Source organism: Anolis carolinensis, unplaced genomic scaffold, assembly GCF_035594765.1.
Source record: "Anolis carolinensis isolate JA03-04 unplaced genomic scaffold, rAnoCar3.1.pri scaffold_14, whole genome shotgun sequence".
Taxonomy (NCBI): Eukaryota; Metazoa; Chordata; class Lepidosauria; order Squamata; family Dactyloidae; genus Anolis; species Anolis carolinensis.
The window spans coordinates 10,873,306-10,890,979 of record NW_026943825.1 but is presented as its reverse complement, the minus strand read 5'-3'; positions in this window follow the sequence as shown (position 1 = coordinate 10,890,979).

The window sequence follows — 17,674 nt, the reverse complement described above, 5'->3', positions numbered from 1 at the left end:
CCAATAATGAAAGGACCAAGGCAGTGACATCTCCGGCCCATCCTCTGTTCGGATATCAGCCAGCACGCCAATGACTTAAATCAAGAAATAGTTTTCTAAGATGTACAGAGATACTTGCAGGAACACCTCAGCAAGCAAGAGTCCAAAAGTGGCAGAAGAGCAAACCACAGACTACCTACTCCAATGCAGCCTGAGCCCTGCCACATGCACAATGGATGACCAGAAGCACTCCCAAGTGGCCAGCTACTGGTCAAAGGACATTTAGTATAGTTTTTAACTTGGTTTGTGATTTTAAATACATTACAACCGTTCGCTTCTGACACGATAAACAAATAAATATGTCGACATCATTGGTTGCCTTTCCCCCATCTCCCCAATTCATAATACTCTTTAATTTTAGCTTGCTGTATTGCGAAACCAGGCTTCAGGATGTCTTGACACATCAAAAAGGGTTTTATTTGTTATTGTGTCAGAAGTGACTTGAGAACATACTGCAAATCTCTTCTGGTTAGGGTTAGATAAATAGAAGACAAGTTACAGTGGGGGGGGAAAGTATTTAGTCAGATATTAATTGTACAAGTTCTCACACTTAAAAAGATGAGAGAAGCCTGTAATTGACATCATAGTAATTGTAATTGACATCAACTATGAGAGATAACATGAGAAAACACATCCAGAAAATCACATTGTCTGATTTTTCACAAATTTATTTGCAAATTACTAAATACTTTTCCCCCCACTGTAGTTAAGTCGATGTGTTCCTGAGCCTGACTTCTTTAACCCAATTTTGTTTATCTTGGAGGTAGAAATGGTGTAGGAAGAAAAGGGATAGATGTTCCGACATATTTCAGCAAGACTTTGGTTCGAAACGGACAAGATGCTCCCATAGAAAGAAACCGCCAGGTCAGGTGAGCCTTGAACAGTAATAATAAATTAATAATAATAATAATAAATAATTGCAAAGACTCTGGCACAAGCCATTCAAGGTGGTCCCAGTGGTGATGGGCACACTGGGTGCAGGGCCTAAAGACCTTGGCCTGCACTTAAACACAATCGGCGCTGACAAAATTACCACCTGCCTGTTGCAAAAGGCCACCCTACTTGGATCTGCACGCATTATTTGCCAATACATCATACAGTCCTCTATACACTTGGGAAGTGTCTGACGTGTGATCCAGTACAACAGCCAGCAGAGTGTCTGCTGTGGACTCATCTTGTGTTTCAAATTATTATTATTATTATTATTATTATTATTATTATTATTATTATTATTATTATTAATTATAATTGGATCATTGATGTCGCCATCCCAGGTGACAGTCGCATTGACGAAAAACAACAGGAAAAACTCAGCCACTATCAGGACCTCAAGATTGAACTTCAAAGACTCTGGCAGAAACCAGTGCAGGTGGTCCCCGTGGTGATGGGCACACTGGGTGCCGTGCCAAAAGATCTCAGCCGGCATTTGGAAACAATAGACATTGACAAAATTACGATCTGTCAACTGCAAAAGGCCACCCGACTGGGATCTGCGCACATCCGAAAATACATCACACAGTCCTAGACACTTGGGAAGTGTTCGACTTGTGATTTTGTAATACGAAATCCAGCATATCTATCTTGGTTGCTGTGTCATACAATAATAATAATAATAATAATAATAATAATATAGGAGCCCCTGGTAGTGCAGTGGGTTAAAATACTGAGCTGGTGAGCTTGCTGACCAAAAGGTTGGCGGTTCAAATCCAGAGAGTGGGGTGAGCTCCCGCTGTTAGCCTCAGCATCTGCCAGCCTAGCAGTTCGATAACATGCAAATGTAAGTAGATCAATAGGTACCACTTCGGTAGGAAAGTAACGGAGCTCCATGCAGTCGTGCCACTGGCCACATGACCTTGAAGGTGTCTACGGACAACGCCGGCTCTTCGGCTTAGGAATGGAGTTGAGCACCAACCCCCAGAGTCAGACACGACTGGACTTAATGTCAGGGAAAAACCTTTACATTTATCTAATAATAATAATAATATCTTCTTAATTTCTTATTCGCCTCTAATCACATAATCATTAGATAAAATATTAAAATATATTTCTACAAATCTACACATAATAGAAGTGAAAATGTGTATGTGTGAGGCTGGGGTGTCCATTACACAGACAATCTCCCACTTCTACTACTCAATAGACACCTCCCTCCAGTGACATTGCAGGTTATTGCGAGCACCATGAACATGTCCAAGAGCCCTGACAACGTCCTCCACAAACACCATTACCCAAGAGAAGGCTTTCAAACAGGGACAATTTCATCTTGGATTTTATGTGTTTCCTCCACCACAGACATCCCAGTGTTTGTGACTCTGTGGGTGTAGGCTCCATGTTGGCACCTGGAGGACCAGATTTGCCTGCAGACACCCACGCACCGTTTCGGGGCATGCAAAGTTGCAAATTGGAATTGCGTTCTTCTTCCCCGTGAGTCAAAAATTACTCACAGTTCCTTTATCAAGTTGCAAAAAGTGCGTGGGAGCGTCAAGTGGCTGCGTGGGAATCTGACCCTCATTCGATGCTGTGGCTTTCCCTCGGACTTCCTTTGGAGCCAGGGCCGGCCCTGGGTAATTTTCAAGTGTAAGCAAACAGTATTTTGTCCCACACAAACAAATCACTGAAAAATATGTATATCTATATCCATATATACTCGAGTATAAGCCGACCCAAATATAAGCCGAGGCACCTAATTTTACCACAAAAAAACTAGGAAAACATTGATTCCAGTATAAGCCTAGGGTGGGAAATTTCAGAAAAATAGATACCAGTAAAATTACATTAATTGAGGCATCCGTAGGTTAAATGTTTTTGAATATTTACATAAAGCTCAAATTTAAGATAAGACTGTCCAACTCTGATCATATCATTATTCTCATCTTCTTCAATGTAAATGTGCTTATGTATCCTTTTAATAAAAATAGAGTAAAATCATACATGTAATAATAATAATAAATACAGGAAAATAATACATGTAATAATAAATAGAGTAAACTAATAAATGCAATAAGATCAGAGTGAAATAATAAATGTATTAATAATAATAAAAATAGAGTAAAATAAATGTAATAGTAGCAACAATAATAGAGAAAAATAATAAATGTAATAATACCAATAATAATAGAGAAAAATAATAAATGTACTATACATTCTCGAGTATAAGCTGACCCAAATATAAGCCAACCAGGACCCTCACCCGAGTATAAGTTGAGGGGGGCTTTTTCAGTCTTAAAATAAGGGCTGAAAAACCTGGCTTATACTCATATATACCGTACAGTATATGCAATATTTATCCTACTGATGCCTCGATTAATGTAATTTTATTGGTATCTATTTTTATTTTGAAATTTCCCAGGAGCTGTTTCATTTCCCACCCTAGGCTTATACTCGGGTCAATAAGTTATCCCAGTTTTTTGTGGTAAAATTAGGTGCCTCGGCTTTTAGTCCGGTCGGTTTACACTTGAGTATATATGGTAAACTCCACTTGCCTAGTTTCCAACAGACCTCACAATCTCTGAGGATGCCTGCCATAGATGTGGGCGAAACATCAGGAGAGAATGCTTCTGAAACAAGGCCAGACAGCCTGGAAAACTCACAGCAACCTGATGAATTTCTTGTTCATTCAGAATGCCCCTATTTGTCTCTGACAGGGCATCTGTGCATGGACAGAGTGCTTCCCTGTGAAGTAAACATAGACAGCCCTTGTTTGGGTTTTCCTCCTATTTCTTCTTACTGGAAACGCTGGCTTTCACGATCACAAACGGAAGCGGAGTCATCTGAAAAAACCTTCGGAAAGTTTTTACGGGCTGCAGAGACTCTTGCAAAAAATGGGGAAGGGGTTGAAAGGTCCCAAACGTTGCAGCGAAAGGTGATTTGGGACAAACCGGTCGCAAAGACTTCGGCCTTTGGTGACTCAGTGGTATGAGAAAACAAAGTGATGTGCTCACGTCGCGTGGGAAGCCTGACGCGCCGCTCAAGATTGGTGCAAACGCAGCGTCCGGTCATGAGTGAACATCCAACGGAGGTGGAGAAATCCCCGAAAGACGGCCCCACGCATTCCACAGATGGAAAGATTGTTTGGCCAAATAACATCGGAAATGGGGTCAGAGTGGCCACGGTGGTGATCCATGAGCTTGGAGAAGTTCACTGCACTTCACTTTATTTCTTAATTAGTCGCTCTCCACCAGAGTGCTCCGAGCGACTTACAATTTAAAATATGAAGTCTTCGCTTCCAGGCTGGTCTTCCCCGGGATCCGCTTCCCTGCGGGGATCTCGTCCGGACCCTTGAGGGGAAAGGCAGCTCTTGGGCCGTCGGTTCGACCCCCTATGGCAGGGGTCCCCAAACCTTTTAAACGGGGCCAGTTCACGATCCTTCGGACCGTTGGAGGGCTGGACTATAGTTGGCCACCGAGCAATAACAATAATTAACAACAACAACAACAATAAAGAGGGTTGGCAGAGACCCCTTGGGCCATTGAGTCCAGTCCCCTTCTGCCTTTGCACAGCACCCCTGACAGATGGCCACCGAGCCTCAATGTTAATAAAATAATAATAATAATAAGAATAATAATCATCATCAACATGATATCAACATGGAGTTTGGTTTGGACAAATGTTCGACAGTGGCATTGAAGAAGGGAAAAATCATTGAAAGTGAGGGCATAAATATGCCCAATGGCCAAACAATAAGGTGTCACCAGCCAGAGGCCTATAAATATCTGGGCATATTACAGCTGGACAACATCAAGCATGAACATGTGAAGACTGTGGTCAGCAAAGAATACACACAAAGGGTCAGAAAAATGCTCAAAAGCAAGCTCAATGGAGGCAACACCATCAAGGCCATAAAGACCTGGGCCATACCTGTCATAAGATATACTGCTGGCATTATAAATTGGACACAAGTGGAACTGGACAATTTGGACAGAAAAACAAGAAAACTCATGACCATTCATCATTCCCTGCATCCTCGCAGTGATGTTGACCGGCTATATCTGCCTAGAAGATCAGGGGGCAGAGGACTCTTGCAAGTCAAACAAGCAGTCAAAGAAGAAGAACATGCCCTGGCAGAATATGGAAAGCAAAGTGAAGAACCTGCTTTGATTGAAGTCAAAAATCAGAAACTCCTCAAAGCACAGCAGACAAAAAACAGTACAAGAAAGCCACACTACAAACTAGAGCTGACAGCTGGCACAACAAAACATTGCATGGAAAGTTCCTTGACAAAATTGAAGGAAAAGCTGATAAGGAGAAGACCTGGCTTTGGCTCAGGAATGGGACCCTGAAGAAGGAGACAGAAGGCCTGATCCTTGCAGCCCAGGAGCAAGACATCAGGACAAAGGCCATTCAGGCCAAGATCGAAAAATCAGCTGATGACCCAAAATGCAGACTCTGCAAGGAAACCGATGAAACCATGTATCATATCCTCAGCTGCTGTAAGAAAATTGCACAGACAGACTACAAACAGAGGCACAACTATGTGGCCCAAATGATCCATTGGAACTTATGCCTCAAGTACCACCTCCCAGCAGGAAAGAACTGGTGGGATCACAAACCTGCAAAAATATTGGAAAATGAGCACGCAAAAATACTGTGCGACTTCTGAATCCAGACTGACAAAGTTCTGGAACACAACACACCAGACATCACAGTTGTGGAAAAGAAAAAGGTTTGGATCATTGATGTCGCCATCCCAGGTGACAGTCGCATTGACGAAAAACAACAGGAAAAACTCAGCCGCTATCAGGACCTCAAGACTGAACTTCAAAGACTCTGGCAGAAACCAGTGCAGGTGGTCCCGGTGGTGATGGGCACACTGGGTGCCGTGCCAAAAGATCTCAGCCGGCATATGGAAACAATAATTGACAAAATTACGATCTGCCAACTGCAAAAGGCCACCCTACTGGGATCTGCACGCATCATCCGAAAATACATCACACAGTCCTAGACACTTGGGAAGTGTTCGACTTGTGATTTTGTGATATGAAATCCAACATATCTACCTTGTTTGCTGTGTCATAATAAAATAATAATAATACAGGGTTTTGGAACACAATACTCCTGACCTCACAATTGTCGATGTTGCAATCCCAGGTGACAGAAGGATTGAGGAGAAACAACTGGAAAAGCTGACACGATATGAGATTTAAAGATTGAATTACAAAGACTCTGGCACAAGCCAGTCAAGATGGTCCCAGTGGTGATCGGCACACTGGGTGCAGTGCCTAAAGACCTTGGCCTGCACTTAAACACAATCAGAGCTAACAAAATTACCATCTGCCAGCTGCAGAAGGCCACCTTACTGGGATCTGCACGCATTATTCGCCGATACATCACACAGTCCTAGACACTTGGGAAGTATCCGATGTATGATCCAATAAAACAACCAGCAGAGTGTCTGCTGTAGACTCATCTTGTTGTGTTTCAAATAATAATAATAATAATAATAATAATAATAATAATAGCTTTAAGAGAAGAAGAGACCCTTCATTTAGCCCAACCCCCTTCTGCCCTTGTGCCGTGGGGGCCGGATAAATGGCTTCGATGGGCCGCATCTGGTCCCCGGGCCTTAGTTTGGGGACCCCTGCCCTATGGGTTTGCGACCTTTCTGGCCTCGATCCGCCAGTGAGGTGGAGGTAAACACTCTCCAGATCCTCAGAGAGCCGTGGTTTTGAGAGAGCCCGATCGACCACCTTCCCGCCGCCATATCCCCCACACGGGAAGTTCCACTTCACTTTATTTCTTATTTTATATTAAAAATTGTAAATAAACAACAATTTGTACGCTATTGTAAGCGGCAGATTACTTTTCTCTCAGCTTATCCCTTTTAAGCACACCAATACTGCAGGAGGATCAATTTTCTCTTTGAGCCAGTATTATGAAACAAGCTGGGCTAAGAGGGATAGTCAAAGATACGAGAGGCTAACTTTGCCTCTATAAGTATTGTCCTGTCGTCCCGATGTTTTATTATATTACTAGCTGTGCCCGGCCACGCGTTGCTGTGGCAAAGTGGTAGTGGTATTGGTTAAAACTTGTTGTGTAATTTTTATTTGACGTTATTTGTATTTTTAAATTAATTTTATTGTAAGTTATCTTTTTATTTATTATATTTTATTATTTTCTTGTATTATTTTTAGTTATTTTCTGTTATTATAGTATTTTATTGTATTAATTTTTTAGCTTTTTAAATTATTTTTTAGTGTTTTTTATTATTTTTATTGGGTTGCTAGGAGACCAAGTTGGAGGAGCTTAGCCTTCTAACTGGCAGCAATTGGATAAAAGCAATTATTCCTCTCTCTCTAATTAGGACTTTATTTTTCTTTTCCTTTTGTTGTATCAACCTAGAGCCGTGGGTGATGGGTTGTGTCGTCAAATTTCGAGGTTGGGGGGCCTGTAGTTTTGTTGTTTTGTGGATCGCCGTGATGCCATCACTCTATATATATGATTGTATTATTATATTATTTCCAAATTTTTCTGTCAGCCAGTATCCACATTTTGATTGACCAACTCTTTTTATATTGAACGAGCCGGTTGAAAGTCACCGTTTACCCGGCTCCCAATTGTTTGCTATATTTACTGCTTGCCATATAATAATCTTTGTGGAAGTTAGTGATCCAAAAAGATATTACTTACATTCCTATCCGGACCCCCCGTACTCCGGATACTCTATTTTCTTGTATTCCTCATTGTATTTTTGAAGTGAGCGGGGCGACCGGCTTGTCCTCCCACTTCACTTTATTTCTTAATTAGTCTCTCTCCACCCGAGTGCTCTGAACGACTTAAAATTTAAAATATCATTCCACAATATAAAAACATTCAACATAAAAATATTCAACAGTGACAAATTTGATCTGGTTTACTTAAATGCACAACCAAACAGCCAAGTCTTGAGCGCTTTTACAAAAGGTCGCAACTCTGACATTGCTCTAACATCTGGAGGCAACGAGTTCCACAGAACTGGAGCATAGTTGCCGCAGTGTGCTTTTGCCTCGTCTCATTCTGCCACGCATGAAGGCACAATCAGAGCCTTCCCAACAGATGGCCACCCCCGTTTTTAAGAATCTACCAAGAAGGTCTATTTTTATTTCTGAAATTTACCACCCTCGACTTATACTGGAGTCAATGTTTTCCCAGTTTTTTTGTGGTAAAATTAGGTGCCTCGGCTTATATTTGGGTCGGCTTATACTCGAGTATAAGATAGATATTTGTGGAAATGGGAGCCTGTTTGTAAGTGGACACCCAGCCACACACATACACTCCAGCCACATACATAGATCTATTTTTTAAGTTTCGTAATTGGAATGTTCACTTTTATTATGTGTATAGATAAGGGACGTGCTCCAAACAACTTGGGGCTTTGTGATCCTTGATGTGTTTCAGTCACGACTTGTGACTGATGCCCTTTTCTTGCACAAGGAAGGAGTGGTCGGGATCCTTCATGTGAGCACAGGATGACTTTCAAGGAGCCTTGTGCAAACCTTTTCGGGACCTTTTCGCTCAATGCATGGCTTTGTTCCTCTTGTGCAACACACTCTCTGGCAAGAAGGCTGCCTTTGCCTACTTCCCCCTCCCCTGGTCGAAAACACACAAATAACATCTCAATAACTAGCTTTGCCCGGCCACGCGTTGCTGTGGCTTATGGGAATCCTTGGTTGGCCAGGTGGAATAGCAGTGAATAGCCTTGCAGCCTCAAAGCCTGGCCATTTTCTGGAGCAGCTGGAGTTGCACCCTCAATCAAAGCCTCTTTGAAGCCCGGCTCCATCCTTAGTCGGGGAATCCTTGTTTGGCCAGATTGAACTGCACAGAATAGTCTTGCAGCTTCAAAGCCTGGCTGCTTTCTACATCGGGCATCATTGCTAGGCCAGGTTGAATGGGGCGAAGTAGTCTTCAAGTAGGCTTCAAAGCCTAGGGATTTTTCACTTAGGGGAAATCTTGGTTGGCCATCTTGAATAGCACTGAATAGCCTTGCTGCTTGCAAGCCTGGCTGCTTTCCACCCTGTTTCCCCAAAAATAAGACATCCCCAGAAAATAAGGCCTAGTAGAGGTTTTGCTGAATTGCTAAATATAAGACCTTCTCCCGAAAGTAAGACCTCGCAAAGTTTGTGTTTGGAAGCATGCCTGCCGAACAGAACACCAGAGCATGCAGGATCAGTAAATGTACATACCATAGAGTGTTGTACATGGAAATAATGGTAGTAACAAGAAATTCTTGATAGGATTCACAGTTTGTCTGGTTATGCTGGTTTGTGATGACAACTACTGTATGGTATATAATAAATGTTCATTTTTTTGTTCAACAATAAATATGAATTCTTCTTCATGGAAAAATAAGACATCCCCTGAAAATAAGACCTAGTGCATCTTTGGCAGCAAAAATTAATATAAGACACTGTCTTATTTTCGGGAAAACACGGTACCTTGTGGAATCCTTGGTTGGCCAGTTTGAATAGCAATTAATAGTCTTGGTGTGGCAGGTATGACTGCTGCCACCTTGATTAGCATTTAATGGGCTTGCAGCTTCAAAGCCTGGCTGCTTCCTGCCTGAGGGAATCCTCTTTTGGGAGGTGTTAGCTGGCCCTGGTTGTTTCCTTTCTGGAATTCCCAATTTCCCTGCTTTTAGAGTGTTGCTCTTTATTTCCTGTCCTGGTTTTAGAGGTTATATTGTTCTTTATTAGTAGTAAAGGTAAAGGTTTCCCCTGATGTTAAGTCCAGTCGTGTCTGACTCTGGGGGTTGGTGCTCATCTCCATTTCTAAGCCGAAGAGCCGGCGTTGTCCGTAGACACCTCCAAGGTCATGTGGCCACTGGCATGACTGCGTGGAGCGCTGTAACCTTCCCGCAGGAGTGGTACCTATTGATCCAATTCCAACATCACACGCTGCTGGTAGTTAATGTATATGTGCCCCCACTGAAGAGGAAACCACAAATCAGAGCCCAGTGATCCGATTTGGAAATCTATGTTGGGATCTCATAATGCGGAACTCAAATGCTTCTGTCATTTTGGGAGAAGACTTTAACGCTAAGATAGGCCCAAATCTACCCCTCCTTATGCGATAATATTGAAACCAGGAAATATTTTTATCTAATTTATTCATTTCCTGTTGTGTTTTTAGTGCCCAATTCCCATTTTTTATTATTAATAGATCTTTATATTTGAGCCTATTTTCCCACCCTATTCTTCTTCTTTGGGAGGCCTCTAATGGTGATATCCATAATGGTGTTTTTTCATATAACTTTTTTTATATTTCTCCCATATCTTAAGAATTGAGGACCTTATAAAACGAAATTATTTTCTATCTTTTTTTCATACCAGAGATAAGAGTGCCACCCTAATCTCAGGTCTATTCCCTTCAGATTCAAAATTTTTGCTATTTTCAAGTTTTGCCCAATCTTTGGCCCACAATAGTGCTGCCACCTCAAAGTATAGTTTTAAATCAGGCGTAGCTAGACCTTCCCTCCGTCTTTCATCAATCATGTATTTTACTTTAATTCTGGGTTTCTTTTTTTCTTTTTGCCAAATAAACTTCATTATAGCTTTATGCCCCCCCCCCCCCCCCCCAAAAAAAAGGCCGGCCAGAATCCTACACGGGATCTTTTTAACAGCTTGTTTATTTTAGCTTCTTTTGTACTGCGGGTTGTATGTTGTATGTATGTCTATGTGCTAAATGTTTTGATACGGCTGATGGGCTAATCAATAAAATGTGATTGATCTACTCACATTGGCATGTTTTCGAACTGCTAGGTTGGCATGAGCTGGGGCTAACAGCAGGTGCTCATTCTGCTCCCAGGATTTGAACCTGGGACCTTTTGGTCTGCAATTTCAGCAGCTCAGCTCTTTAATACACTGCGCCACCGGGCAAGGCATCCCAGGAAACTCACAACCCAGTGATTCTTGCCAGGAAAGCCTTCAACAACAAATCAAAGCCCTCCCGACAGATGGCCATCCAGCCTCTGTTTCTTCTCCTTAGAATTCATGCACAAAGTAAAGGTCAATTGGATACCGTGCCCATCGTCGGGAGACATGTGCCAGTTCGGGATGTGCCCATTAGCGCACAAAGCGTTGCTAAACTTTGCACCTGAAATTTCCTATTTTGTCGCCAAGTCGCAAGATTGGCACACATGTCAAAGGGAGACATTTCCTTGTCCCCGAACAAAGAGCGCAAACAGTGGCATCTTCCCAGGGCCTCCTCCCCTGTCTCCGAATCATTTCACCTGGAGCACACCTTGAAACCCTCCGCGAGAAACCGCAAAACGACAACACGATTGCAACAGCCTTTTGAAAGTCTGGTTACGGCTTGCTACAGTTTTATTTTATTTTCCTGTAAACATTCCTGTCCCGTCGGTAAGATGAAACTCTATCTCGGCGGGTTTACTACAAGGGGGGAGATCGGAGGAGATAAGCCCCGCTGAGTAATATCCTTGTGAGCAAGGAAACAGCCTGAGCGCATCTCAGTGAGGTGGGAATCCTGGAAATGGAGGCGGCAAGAGTGCCGGAGCACGTTCCTTGACGTCGGGATTGTTTGCATGCGTTTTTACTGATAGGAGAGAAAAGGGAACTTTGGGCATCCTTTAAACTTACCATATATACTCGAGTATAAGCCAACCCGAATATAAGCCGAGGCACCTAATTTTACCACAAAAAACTAGGAAAACATTGACTCCAGTATAAGCCGAGGGTGGTAAATTTCAGAAATAAAAACAGATACCAATAAAATTACATTAATTGAGGCATCGGTAGGTTAAATGTTTTTGAATATTTACATAAAGCTCAAATTTAAGATAAGCCTGTCCAACTCTGATCAAATCATTCTCATCTTCAATGTCAATGTGCTTATGTATCCTTTTAATAATACTGTAATAGAGTAAACTAATACTTGCATAATAATAGAAATAATAAATAATATAGGAAAATAATACATGTAGTAATAAATAGAGTAAAATAATAAATGCAATAAAAATAATATGATCAGAGTGAAATAATAAATGTAATAATAATAATAATAATAAGATAAAATAAATGTAATAGTAGCAACAATAATAGAAAAAAATAATAAATGTAATAATACCAAAAATAATAGAGAAAAATAATAAATGTAATACAGTAGAGTCTCACTTATCCAACATAAACGGGCTGGCAGAATGTTGGATAAGCGAATATGTTGGATAATAAGGAGAGATTAAGGAAAAGCCTATTAAACATCAAATTAGGTTATGATTTTACAAATTAAGCCCCAAAACATCATGTTACACAACAAATTTGACAGAAAAAGTAGTTCAATACGCAGTAATGCAATGTAGTAATTACTGTATTTACAAATTTAGCACCAAAATATCATGATGTATTGAAAACATTGACTACAAAAATGAGTTGGATAATCCAGAACGTTGGATAAGCGAGGCTTGGATAAGTGAGACTCTACTGTAATAAATAATACAGAAAAATAATACATGTAGTAATAGAGTAAAATAATAAATGCAATAAAAATAAGATCAGATTGAAATAATAAATTTATTATTATTAATAATAATAATAATAGAGTAAAATAAATGTAATAGTAGCAACAATAATAGAGAAAAAATAATAAATGTAATAATACCAATAATAATAGAGAAAAATAATAAATGTAATAATACCAATAATAATAGAGGAAAATAATAAATGTAATAATACCAATAATAATAGAGAAAAATAATAAATGTACCATATATTCTCGAGTATAAGTTGACCCAAATATAAGCCAACCAGGACCCTCATCCGAATATAAGCCGAGGGGGGCTTTTTCAGTCTTAAAATAAGGGCTGAAAAACTAGGCTTATACTCGAGTATATACAGTATTATTATTATATTATTATAAACCCCACTTCCCTAGTTACCAACAGACCTCACAACCTCTGAGGATGCCTGCCATAGATGTGGGCGAAACGTCAGGAGAGAATGCTTCTAGAACATGAGAACATGGCCATACAGCAACTCACAGCAACCCAACATATTCCAGTGTTGAACCGCTCTTGTCTGTTGGAGGCAAGCGTGAATGTTGCCATTGGCCAGCTTGGTTAGCATTGAATGGCCTTGCAGCTTCAAAGCCTGGCTTCTGGAACATGGCTTTATATACAGCCCGGAAAACTCAACAGCAAACAATTCCTAGGACCGCTGCACTCCAGCTGTAGCTTTCCAGTCAAGAACATCACCAATGGATCTTTGGTTCGGACAAAAAACTTGCCTCGTATCTCAAATGCTAATATTTCTTAATAATAATAATAATTCTATTTTACTTATTAAAATAATATTTTTATTATTTATTAAAATACATTATTTTTAATATAATGTAATACATTAAAATTATTTATTATTATTAATAATAATAAAATCCTAGACACTTGGGAAGTATTCGAAGTGTGATCCAATACAACAGCCAGCAGAGTGTCTGCTGTGGACTCATTTTATTGTGTTTCTAATAATAATAATAATAATAATAATAATAATAATAATAATAATAATAATAATAAAACTTTATTTCTAGACCGCCCTCTCTCTCCAGAGGACTCAGGGCAGTTAACATACATATAAACGGCAAACATTCAATGCCACAATTTCTTCATTAATATCAAAAGTATAAAATGACAATAACATACAAAAAAAATCCACATTAGAAAAACAATAAATTTAAACATTTTACTTATTGGGGGGGAAAGGCAAATAAAAGAAGAGAGTACCGACATAACATAACAGTTGCCACATTGAGTGATGACTCTGGAGACTTGAGTGCATCATCCAAGGACCTATGAGTGGTCATTTCCCAAACCCAAAGGGGAAACTGAGGCACGTCTCCAAAAATTTATTCTGAACCTGAGCTGCTTTTTCTGTGGCTTGCGAGCAGGAAACATCTCAGAATTTCTCCACTTCTGCATCCCGTCCACAGCCATGTGAATTACGAATGGGCTGACGAAAGGGGGTTTGCCTTGGGCAAGAAAGACTTCACTCTTGCCTGATTTTAATCCCATGCTGGATGGCCATCTGTCGGGGGTGATTGGGCTTTTCCTGCCGGGCAGAAGAGAGTTGGATTGCATGCCCTCGTGTGGCCTCTGCTATGATTCTATGACTCCTCATTCATTACAGCTGAGCATTCATCCAGATGAGACACACGTGTCAAAACATCCCCAGGGCCATGCGCTCAACATACTGCACATTGGTTTCGGAGATTGATGCCTGCCTAAGGGGCATCTGTATTGTCGAATGAATGCAGTTTGGCACCACTTTAATTGCCGTGGCTCAATGTGGTGGGATTCTCAAAGTTGTTTGTTTTGCGAAGCCAAAACAGAGAGTGCCAGAGAGGAATAATAATAATAATAATAATAATAATAATAATAATAATAATAGTAATAATAATAATGGGGTAATAATAATATAATGGGGTATTAATAATAATAATAAAAGTGGGGTCTTAGTAATAATAATAATAACAATAATAATAATAATAAAAGGGGTATTAATGATAATAATAAAAGTGGGGTATTAATAATAATAATAAAAAGTGGGGTAATAATAATAATAATGGGGCATTATTATTAATAATAATAATAAAGTGGGGTATTATTAATAATAATAATAATAATAACTCTCCCGACAGATGGCCATCCAGCCTCTGTTTCAAAGCCACCGACACCAGTCATTCCAGCCTAAAACTTCATAGATTGTGTTGTCGAAGGCTTTCGTGGCCAGAATCATTGGGTTGCTGTCAGCTTTCCCAACAAAGGATTCCCCCAGGCAGGAAGCAGACAGTCTTTGAAGCTGCAAGGCTATTCAATGCTAGTCAAGCTTTTCAGTAGCAACATTCACACTTGCCTCCAACAGACAAGAATCCTTTCTCCCACCCTGGACATTATTCCACAGATATATGAACCCCACCTGCCTCATTTCCAACAGACCTCACAACCTCTGAGGATTCCTGTTATAGATGTGGGAGAAACGTCAGGAGAGAAATGTCAGGAGAGTTACGAATTGGGTCGATCCAGGGAATGCCGTGAATGTAGCGTACCTGGATTTCAGTAAGGCCTTCGAGAAAGTCCCCCACGACCTTCTGGCAAACAAACTAGTAAAATGTGGGCTAGACAAAACTACGGTTAGGTGGATCTGTAATTGGCTAAGCGAACGAACCCAAAGGGAAAGAAGTCACGAGTGGAGTGCCGTCAGCAGGGCTCCGTCCTGGGCCCGGTTCTGTTCAACATCTTTATTAACGACTTAGACGAAGGGTTAGAAGGCACGATCATCAAGTTTGCAGACGACACCAAACTGGGAGGGATAGCTAACACTCCAGAAGACAGGAGCAGAATTCAAAACGATCTTGACAGACTAGAGAGATGGGCCGAAACTAACAAAATGAAGTTCAACAGGGACAAATGCAAGATACTTCATTTCGGCAGAAAAAATGGAAATCAAAGATACAGAATGGGGGACGATGCGTGGCTCGACAGCAGTGTGTGCGAAAAAGACCTTGGAGTCCTCGTGGGGAACAAGTTAAACATGAGCCAGCAATGTGATGCAGCGGCGAAAAAAGCCAATGGGATTTTGGCCTGCATCAATAGGGGAATAGCGTCTAGATCCAGGGAAGTCCTGCTCCCCATGCTCTATTCTGCCTTGGTCAGACCACACCTGGAATCACACTGTGTCCAATTCTGGGCACCGCAGTTGAAGGGAGATGTTGACAAGCTGGAAAGCGTCCAGAGGAGGGCGACTAAAATGATTAAGGGTCTGGAGAACAAGCCCTATGAGGAGCGGCTTAAAGAGCTGGGCATGTTTAGCCTGCAGAAGAGAAGGCTGAGAGGAGACATGATAGCCATGTACAAATACGTGAAGGGAAGTCATAGGGAGGAGGGAGGGAGCTTGTTTTCTGCTGCCCTGCAGACTAGGATGCAATGGAACAATGGCTTCAAACTACAGGAAAGGAGATTCCACCTGAACATCAGGAAGAACTTCCTCACAGTGAGGGCTGTTCACCAGTGGAACTCTCTCCCCCGGGCTGTGGTTGAGGCTCCTTCTTTGGAGGCTTTTAAGCAGAGGCTGGATGGCCATCTGTCGGGGGTGCTTTGAATGAGATTTTCCTGCTTCTTAGCCAGGGGTTGGACTAGATGGCCCGCGAGGTCTCTTCCAACTCTACGATTCTATGATTCTAGAAGGAGGCCCGAATGGACTGCTTAAATGTTGTTTACAAATAGATTTGCCATAAGTCAGAAAGGACTTGAAGGCACATGATGACTGTCTGTTTCACGCCATAGACAGACGTCTGACCATCCTTGCAACAGCGCTGGTCTTTCACCTGGATTTGTGGTTTCACGCATGCATCTGATGAACGCATGTTGTCCCCGTGCATCACCCAAACAGCCGTGTTGACGGTTTGGGTGACGCCGGGAGCGGGCCGGACGCATGTCCGAAAGTGAAGCAAGCTTGCAACTGTGACAAAAGTAGGGGAGACGTTTTTGAAACACAAAATTTTGTGCACTATGTCACTGAATCGCAAAGTTGGAAGAGACCGCATCGACCACCTAATCCAACTCTGCCATGCAGGAAAAGCACAATCAAAGCATCCCTGACAAATGGCCATCCAGTCTCTTGTTTCAAAGCCTCCAAGGAAGGAACCTCAGTCAGACTCCGAGGCAGAGAGTTATGTTCAGGTGGAATCTCGTTTCTTGTCATTTGGACTTGATTTCTCCTTTGTGTCCTAGTCTCCAGGTTAGAAGAAAACAAGCCGTCTCCCTCTTCCTTACAGCATCCAATATTTAATAATAATAATAATAATAATAATAATAATAATAATAACAATAACAATAACAATGTTCGACAGTGGCATTGAAGAAGGGAAAAATCATGGAAAGTGAGGGCATAAATATGCCCAATGGCCAAACAATAAAGTGTCACCAGCCAGAGGCCTATAAATATCTGGGCATACTACAGCTGGTCAACATCAAGCATGAACATGTGAAAACTGTGGTCGGCAAAGAATACACACAAAGGGTCACAAAAATGCTCAAAAGCAAGCTCAATGGAGGCAACACCATCAAGGCCATAAACACCTGGGCCATACCTGTCATAAGATATGCTGCTGGCATCATAAACTGGACACAGATGGAACTGGACAATTTGGACAGAAAAACAAGAAAACTCATGACCATTCATCATTCCCTGCACCCTCACAGTGATGTTGACCGGCTATATCTGCCTAGAAGATCAGGGGGCAGAGGACTCTTACAAGTAAAACAAGCAGTCAAAGAAGAAGAACATGCCCTGGCAGAATATGGAAAGCAAAGCGAAGAACCTGCTTTGATTGAAGTCAAAACTCAGAAACTCCTCAAAGCACAGCAGACCATAAACCAGTACAAGAAAACCACACTACAAACTAGAGCTGACAGCTGGCACAACAAAACACTGCATGGAAAGTTCCTTGACAAAATTGAAGGAAAAGCTGATAAGGAGAAGACCTGGCTCTGGCTCACGAATGGGACCCTGAGGAAGGAGACAGAAGGCCTGATCCTTGCAGCCCAGGAGCAAGACATCAGGACAAAGGCAATTCAGGCCAAGATCGAAAAATCAGCTGATGACCCAAAATGCAGACTCTGCAAGGAAACCTACGAAACCATGGATCATATCCT